General features: G+C 42.1%; 1 long non-coding RNA gene across 1 annotated transcript; it reads right to left on the bottom strand.

Moving 5' to 3' along the window:
* Nucleotides 1-4,804: 4,804 nt before the first annotated feature.
* Nucleotides 4,805-8,974, bottom strand: LOC144464485 (uncharacterized). Its single transcript, XR_013492183.1, has 2 exons — nt 7,524-8,974; nt 4,805-5,312 (listed from the first exon to the last, which is right to left on the bottom strand). It is a non-coding gene; the product is annotated as an uncharacterized LOC144464485 (long non-coding RNA).
* Between the last annotated feature and the right edge of the window lie 114 nt (nt 8,975-9,088).

Below are 9,088 nucleotides of genomic sequence, written 5' to 3'. Positions count from 1 at the left end.
AGTGTGTGTCATTTTTAGACTGGAAAAACATTAACCCTCCATTAAGTCCTTAACTGTACTGAACCACCTGTTGGGCTTGAGTTTTGATCGTATTCTCCTCAACTAGGATCTGCTTTGTGTTTGCGTTCACTATGCAAGTATTAGACGTGATTTAAAGCAGGTACATTTGTGAGTTTAATGCAAATGTATTCAACTTTTGATGCTAAATGAAACTTTGTGCTTGACACATGTAACGTTGTCGTTGGGTCCAGTGGTGTCGAGCACAGATATTGAATCCCCGATAGGAGGATACCTGACAAACGATTTATATCAAAGGTGAAATGTTTTTCGTGCTGACAGTGTTTTGGTCCACAGCCCGTCCTCTGACAGTTTAATAACTAGCTGTCCACATATCACTTCACTCAATGTTCCCATTCTGGAGGGCTGCAGAAGCAGAGGGAAGGAGGAGGAAGAGGAAGGGGGAGGAATCTGGGAGAGAGGACTTACAGGACAACACCATATAACCCTGAAGACACACCGGAGGGCTGCCTGTATATCTATTTCCGTGCGGAGCAAAGGTCTTACAGCGCCAACTGGTAACAGTAAAAGGGCTGAAGAGTCACATTTTTATGCACATGTGATTGTGTTTATGAGAAAAAAAGAAGGTGGTCTTTGTGTGTTACTTACGTTGCACGCAGCCCCTCAGCTGTGCAGCCACCAGCCTCTGAGGGGAAAAATGCTGATTACAAAATCAAAACAAAGGTGGAGAAGCTGGTGAAAGTGGGAATAGGAAGCCACTTGCTACTCCCTGCACACATGGCTCCCATAAATACCTACAGCAGCGAATGCATCTACAAACAAGGCCACGCACGCATATACATGTAAACCAATAAAAAGCTGTAACAGAAAGCCTCGGTGTGAATGCTAATTGGGGACTTTTATGTGTAGTCGGTGAGTGAAATCTGCTGCACAACAAGAGCGAGGAAAAGCTTGTGTCGCTCCACTCTGCTCCGCTTTTAAAATCTATATAAATCTTACACTGGCTGACAGCTTCACGAGACAGACCTGATTATCACTGCAGATGATCTGAGTGTACAGAACATCAGCTGTGTGGCTATTTCATAAATGTGGGACTGCGAGACCACCAAGTCATTTTACTGGAATGAAAGGTGACAGAGGAGAGTGATAAATTGAGACAGAGAGGGTGTAAGAAGATACGAGTAAGAGATATGATTTGGAAACAGTAAAACATAAGAAGGAAAGAAGGAATGTTGTGACACTGTGTGCCAAGATGAGCTGACCATGGGAATAATTAGATAAACAAGTCGGCTGGGAGGGGTGAGGGGCTGACAGGAAAACTGAGAGAAGCACATTCCTTCTTTCCCTCTTGTTCTCTTCAAAACAGCAGCTGGGACAGGTGTGCTTTTACTGATGGTAGAAAGTGCACAGGCTGCTGACTGCCCCCCAGTGTGCTGTGTGTATGCTGTGTGTTTATATGCTGAGTGTGCACACTGTCTGGCTGCAGACTGCATGTTAGCAGAGACTTTGTTGTGTGTAATTACGGAGGGGAAACAAAACCCATAGATCAGAATTCGCCCATAATGACAAAAATAGACATCTGAATGCACACATGGTGTTTGTGGGGGGGGGGGGGGGGGGGGGGGGGGGGGGGGGGGGGGGGACTGTGGGAGTGGCTCTCTAAAGAGACAACTTACTGTACATACAATGTGTGTATGATTTAAGGATGTGTGCAAAAGCGCAAGAGTCAGCTTGTGTGTGTTGTTTAAGGAGACAGTCTCTACTTCAGGAAACAGAGGGATCCTGTTTGTGAGTTGTACTCATTGTTCGGCTGATTAACCCCCTCATCACCCCCTACTCCTCCACACACATTCATATACAAAACATAGGCTCCATGTCGCTGTTTGGCTGTCGAACAAAGACATGTACACACTATCGTAAGGACCATGCTTTGATTTCCTGCCTGTAATAAAGCCATAGTTTGTAATGAGGGGTGTGGGCAGCCAGTCTAGCTGACTCCATGCATTGTCCCTCCAACCTCATTGATGTCTCTTTTTTTAACCAGAAGAATGGACAACATCCAATACGCCCTTATCTTCTCCTGGACTCATCGTTTCCTCATTTTTCCTGCCGCTAAACTTCCCGCCACCTTCCTTTTCCTCCTAAATGACTAATTCCTATTCAAAAGGCTCCCACATTATCCGAGCTGTTTATCAGACCTGATGAGTCTGACTCACTCGTCTGCAGTCGCTCGTGTGCAATATCCTGCCCACGTTTTTTAATCTTTTTTCTTTCTACTGAACTTTTGTCATGTTATAACTTTATGACAGAACAAGCCAAATCCATATTCTCCTTGTTCTTGTGCCAAATTTTACTTTTTTCTTTTCTTATACACCCTTCTCTTCTGTTGTCTTACAGCCTACTCAGACACAGATGGGTTGACAGTGTCAGTCAGTGGGTAGTTCAGCTGCAGAGTTTCAGACTGAAATGTCTCAAAGAGTAATGGATAGATTGAAATGACATTTTGTACACATTCACAGTCCTCAGATGATGTATTCTACCCACTTTGGTGATCCTCTGACTTTACCTCTAGCACTATGAGGTTCACATGTGTGGTTCAGAGCAAGGGTCAGCAACCTATACTATCAGAAGAGTCATTTTTTATTATGAAAAAGAAAATACATCTGGACCTGGAAAACATATTTGCGCCTCATAATGGAGTTAACACAGCCTATTCAGTCTAAATTTGCCTATCAACATTACTAAAAAGTCTAAGTTAGCATTCATTATTATGTTTGAGAACAAGATGGCAACTCTGCAGTGGGTTATTTATGATCATTTAATAGTTTAACTTTGCAGTGTTGGTGGTGAAAGCAAACAAATCCATTGCTAGCCTAGCTGGAGGTTCAAGACTAGGCACTGCCATTGAGGTTTGGCAAAATTTAGAGGAAAAGGTGCCAGGCAAAAGGTGTATGACGCACATTTTCAGTTGATGTAATGTTAAAACTTCTTGTTTTCAATGTGATAGATAGGCTACACACTTTTACAGTTGGAGAATGTAAGAATCACTTAAGATCCACAACAATAACTAAAATCAAAATGTTCAAAAATAACCATTATACTTTTCCATATAATATTTTATCAAAGTCCCAAGGAGTCAGTGGAGAGGGGCTAAAGAGGAGCTGCAGGTTCCCTAATACTGGTTTACAGGAAAATGTCCCAACAACTGTTTAATGACTTGCCATAAAATTGGTTAAAGGTCCAGTGTGTGGAATTTGGCAGCATCTATTGGAAGAAATGTAATATAATATTTGTAACTGTTTGCAGTTATAATCAGCTGACATTAAGAATTGTTGTGTTTTTGTTACCCTACATACTGAGCGGGTCCCCTCTCACAGAGTCCGCCATATTGTTGTACAGTAGCGCAGAACTGACAAACCAAACACTCGCTCTAGAAAGGGCCATTCACATTTTGCATCAGCCACCCTGGTACTCCAATATGATTGACACACAGGAGACGTTTTAGTTCTGCAATCTAACCTAGATGCCACTAAATCCTGCACAGTGAGTCCGTTAATAATCAGATAACTTGGAATAATCAGGTAATGGTAATAATCTGATCTGACGCGTTTACATGCACTTCAGTAATGATGCGATAATCAGAAAACCCTGGTTTACATGATTCAGTCCGTTAGTCGGATTTCTGTCCAAGTACATGACGTAAAACTCAAATTTCCTGTTACAGTAGGTGGCGGTAATGCACCTTAACGCTGGTTGCCACTCGCCATAATACCGAAAAGAAGAACAAGAAGAAGAAACTTCCTGTTAGTTTCAAAACATCCTGTCTTCTTCACCATGGCAATGCTACACAAAGAAGAATAAGAAGAATATGGAGGCGACGCTAACGGTCAGGGCTGTCTTTATGTGGGAGCTGTTAAGCCTGCAAAATAGGCTACACACCACTGCTGTCCTTCGCTTATTCTCAATGAGGAGAAAACGATGATGGGCTTTCATTCAGCAAGCATCTGCCCTTGGTCTCAGCATGATGGGTCCTCCACTCCTACCAAAACACTGTGCTTGCTGGATGTGCGTCCGGAGCAAGGACTGGTGGGAGAGAGTGGTCCTCAAGGAATTCTCAGATCCAGAATGGAGAGAGAATTTCAGGATGTCTCAGAGAGCATTTGTGAAACTGTGTGATCTGATGAAGGATGTCATGAGCCCCGATGAGATGACAGTACGTCCCCCTGTACCTCTGGAAATGCGAGTGGCATATTTTCTACGACTTTTCACACGTGCAGATGTAAAAGAACAAAAGATACCAGATTAATGTTATACATGCACCGAATAAAACAGACTATTGGGGAAAAGCTAGATGTGTTATCCGATTTCTCATAATCCGATAATGGCTTTTTATCTGATAAAGCACATTGGATTATGCTGTTTACATGACCACTTGAATAATCTGGTACCTCCAGAAATCAGATAATGATCGGTTTATTGTGTGCATATAAACGGGCTCATTGTTGTCTTCACTTTGCTGATCTCCCAGCCTTTTATCAAACACCACCATCAAGTCAAAATTAATTAAATTAAAATTAAAAAGAAAATTAAAATGAATGTGTCCAGTATTTTAATGTGACAAAACACCTGATAATCTATTTCACATCAGCTTTACTTTGTTGAGTGCTAACTAGCACATCTAAGCATGCTAAGGCGCTAAATTATAACCTTTTAAGCATCTAGGTAAAATCACTATTTTACCTAACCTACTGTAACGATGTGTGATTGAACCCAAACGCAGCACTCATTGACAGCTGGTAATGACCTTTATTTATACACAAGGTAGCAGGAACATGAGCTCAAAGTACTTTCGTTGGGCTCAGAACCCACACAGTCTCTGGGTTCAGGGTCCAAGTCCTCGGATCCGAACAGTTCAGTCCGACAGCAGGCAGAGATAACAAGCAGGTGGGAACCCTCATGCTGAAACGTTGTGGCAAGAAAACACCACACAGCCACAGGCAGACGGAAACTAGAGAAACTCGTGGTCGGGGACAGAAGGCTGGTGAGTTTACTGGAGACAGACGACGTAGACAGGGAGGGTCGGTAGCAGAAGATCAGGCCGGTAAGCAGTGCTAGAAAGTCTTGCATGAGGTTGAAGAACACTCTGGCACTGAAGGAAAGGCTGCTTATATGCAGGGAGTGCTGATGAGGAGCAGCTGTGTGCACAGGTGAGTGGAGTTGTCTTGATGAGAGGGCGTGGCTGGCAGGTAGAACGGGAAAACTCAGGGAGAGCAGGGGAGCAGAATGCAGGACACCTACAAATACAAATACTATGAAAATAAATGGAGTCATACTGGGACTTTTTTTTTTAACTCTCAATGTAAATAAGGTGCCAGAGTGCATTAAAAAAGCATCAAGTGCCACAGGAGGATCAGGGGTCCAGGCTAACCCCCGAATGTCCTTAAATCCTAGAAAAGCCCCCTTGTGGGGCTGCTGCAACTGGATTTGCCTTGTTTATTCATTTTATCAGATAAATATTACTAATGTTTGTTTATAGAGTGCTCCAGGAATGACTCCTTAAACCTGAAGTGAGTTTGCATTTTAGCACTCCCGGTTCTTTCGCCTAAAAGTCAGTGGATTTTTCTTTCAGAAGCCTGAAATTAAGTCTGTGGTAAGAACAAGCTTAAGAGACTTTTTGTTCTAAGACACAAAATACGTCAGTAAATACCCCACTTGTGAATTTTCCTATTCGGATGGGATTAGTTTAACATGGAGACGTGGGGTAAAGTAATTATTACCAGGGATTTTAGTTCTGTACAAACGCGCCATGTCTGTAATCATTACGGATAATGTCAGTAAAAATTTCAGCGACTTTTACCTTCTGTAAAATGGTTCAGAGAAAATATCTCGGGTACTATTAATTGATCCTCTGTAAAAATGTATGTAAATATTTTGTCATGCATTCACATTCTATTTGTCACACTGGAAGAAATGTTCACTGGTATTCTTAAACTAAAGAAAAAAAGAAAAGAAAATTGATAACATCCAATTAGGAAACAAAGACAGCAGACAAAACAATCCTACCTCTCTTAATATGTAAACAGTACCAACATACATAAGTTTAAGTTTTAAGTTTATTTACTTTATTAATCCCCCTGAGGGGAAATTCAATGTTTTCACTCTTGCTTGTCAATTACACACAGGTCTGAAAGACACACATGCACAAACAGGACCTATACATGCACCAGTCCACGCTCCATATTTAGTCCGGACGGGGCCTCGAGCAGGCGACCCTCCAGTTCCCAACCCAAGTCTGTATGGACTGAGCTACTGCCCCCCCCTAAATATTGCATATACAACCAGCGCAACAAGATGACTATGTCAAGGTAAAGATCAAGATCACCCCCCCAACACACGCGCACACACACACACACACACACACACAAACCCCCCACCCCACCCCCAAAAAACTCACCACATTGAAATCCCCAACCTCCCATCCTTTCCCTCCCACAGCCAACCACCAATGTATATAAAAAAAAAAACCACAGGAAAATAAATAAATAATTTAGGGGGAAAACAAACAAACAAAAAAAAAAAATTCTTCTGGACATTCTTCTAATGATCGCATAGCCCTACATGGGAGACCAATCAAAAAGGTCGAGAGGACTTTTCAGAGCCATGAGACTTCTGGTTGTGTTAGGTAGGCCTAATATAAATCCATATTGCTAATCGTTGTGTACACACAATCCTTGTCTTGGGCAATATTTCATATTGGGCTAATCATTAATCATTATTATCCTTCAGCTGATGCTTACAGGAAGCAACGTAGCACGCACATGCCAACAGGGAGGTGACGCCAGGGTGCAAATCGAGTTACCACTCCCATCTCTGGTAGAATTACGGCGATTTCTTGTCCCGTGCGAATTGGACATTTATATTACAGACATCCTGTAAGTAAACTGACATCAGTCCACATCCCTATGTAAAACTAATCCCGTCCGAATAGTTCTTTAAAAAGTCAGTTGCTAACATATGGCTAAATAACATCATCGTGCCAGATGCAGTTTTGCAGCTTCATTGTGGTAGGGAGGTTAATTCATGCGATCGTGGTGTAGTTTGTTGATAGCCTAATGTTACAGCTTTACCTCCTGCGCCTGCATTTAGGCTTATACAATCATTAAAGTGGAGTGCATTTGTGAGGATTATCTTGCTAAACAAAACAGCTAAGTATCATAAATGTTTCTTTGCCACAGAGTTTTTTCTCTGCAATAAATCAAAATCCAATGGAAAAAATCCCAAAGGCTTTTGTCGAGAGAACCAGGGTGATGCTAACTTCAGTGTCAGCCTACAGAAAAACGTCATCCCTGGAGCACTCTACCAACTGGCCCTTAGCCTCCTGTCATTTTGCAAAAAAGTCCCTGATGAAAGCAAGCTGAGTATCCCCCTTATGTTACTAAACTTTTGTTATGCTACAACAGACTTTGAATACTTTTCTTCTTGTCCCAGGTTTTCGGGTGTCCTACCTGTCTCATTTCTATATTCTTCCCCTCTCCTTCCTCGTCTCCTGCTCAAATGTTTCCCCTTCTCTTTCTTGTTCCCTCTTTCAACTGCAGCTCATTTATCTCCCACCTCTCCTCACCGCTAAGCTTTTTCTACATAACACTCAACTCCAGCACAATACAGTGTTGTGTCTGTGTGCTCTCTGTCAGGGGCAGGCTCTTTGAGCTCAGGAAGAGAGGCCAATGTAATGCACACACACACACACACACACACACACACACGGGATGAGAACCTCTGGCGTGGCCTTTCCCACCACTGCCCTCTCTATATCAACACACTGACACAAACAAGCTCTTTCGCACTGCTGCACCATCAAACAGGCTTTTGTCTCTTCTTGCACAACCACTCCAAACACACACACACACACACACACACACACACGCTTATCTCCACACATCTGCATGTACGCGCTCATTACTGCATCCATAACAAAACCTCCAGCACAACTACAGCACAAATCTTCCAACTTCAAAGGGTCAAGTGCAGCTTTCTCACTTTGCTGAGCCAAAAAAAATCCTTCATGTTCACCATGTTTACAACTTCACCAACAATCAGCGAATAAAAGTCATTAATGGTTGTGGTAAAAATGTATTTTTTATTCAATGATCTTACATCCTTCAGAAGTGAGTGACTCAGCACTGACACTCAGCTGTTTCATTCGCACAGCACACGTCCTTATTACAGAAAATAATGAGGAGACAAGCGACACTCTATTACCCAACCAGCCACCAGAAAAATAAACATCATTCGTTCTTATAAACAAATCCTGTGGTGTTAATATCGTCTTTCATCACATTTAATCTCTTACACAATTGCTTATAAAAAATAGCATTAACAATATAAGTAGATGATATTTAATCTCAGACATGAGCCAGCATACACATTCTGTACCAAAAGACTCGGACGTAAAATATATTGTAAACAATTTCTGAACAAATATGACTCACTGCCACAGATATGACTCAATATTCTATCTGCACAGTATGAGTGCCAACTCTAAAGGGGATATGAAATCATCTGTGCCTCACCAGGGAAAAATATGAAACTATTTACTACATTATTCCATACATGAGTACCAGGGAAGAGATCGACTATATGTGATATTAAAAATAGCAGCCAGCAAGTTACAACTTACATAAAATCTTTGGCTAGTATGAGGTGAGGACGGTTCAATCCGACTCACTGGATTACAGACGGACTGCGAGTCTCCTGACATGTTGGTAGATCAGTAACTGCCATTAATCTTTAATGGCAAACAGGATCTAACAGAAGGCACTTGAAGGACACGGAGAGAAAACACAGGTCACAGGTTTAACAAATAGCTGCAGACAGAAAATAGTTGAATCAAAGACTTTTTTTTTTTTTCACTCTACTTAATAACTTATAAACCCCCCCCCCCCCCCCCCAACCCCCCGGACATGATGACAAACACGACATTGTCTCCACGTCATCAGTGGTGCCGTTTGTTTCTCTCCACTGTCTCTCTGTATGATTAAAAGTACAAGACAGGCGATGGGAGATCTTCGCT

The sequence above is a fragment of the Epinephelus lanceolatus genome, chromosome 10, assembly GCF_041903045.1.
Source record: "Epinephelus lanceolatus isolate andai-2023 chromosome 10, ASM4190304v1, whole genome shotgun sequence".
Taxonomy (NCBI): Eukaryota; Metazoa; Chordata; class Actinopteri; order Perciformes; family Serranidae; genus Epinephelus; species Epinephelus lanceolatus.
Note: the sequence above shows the minus strand (reverse complement) of the source record. Positions and strands in the feature narration are given on the sequence as shown.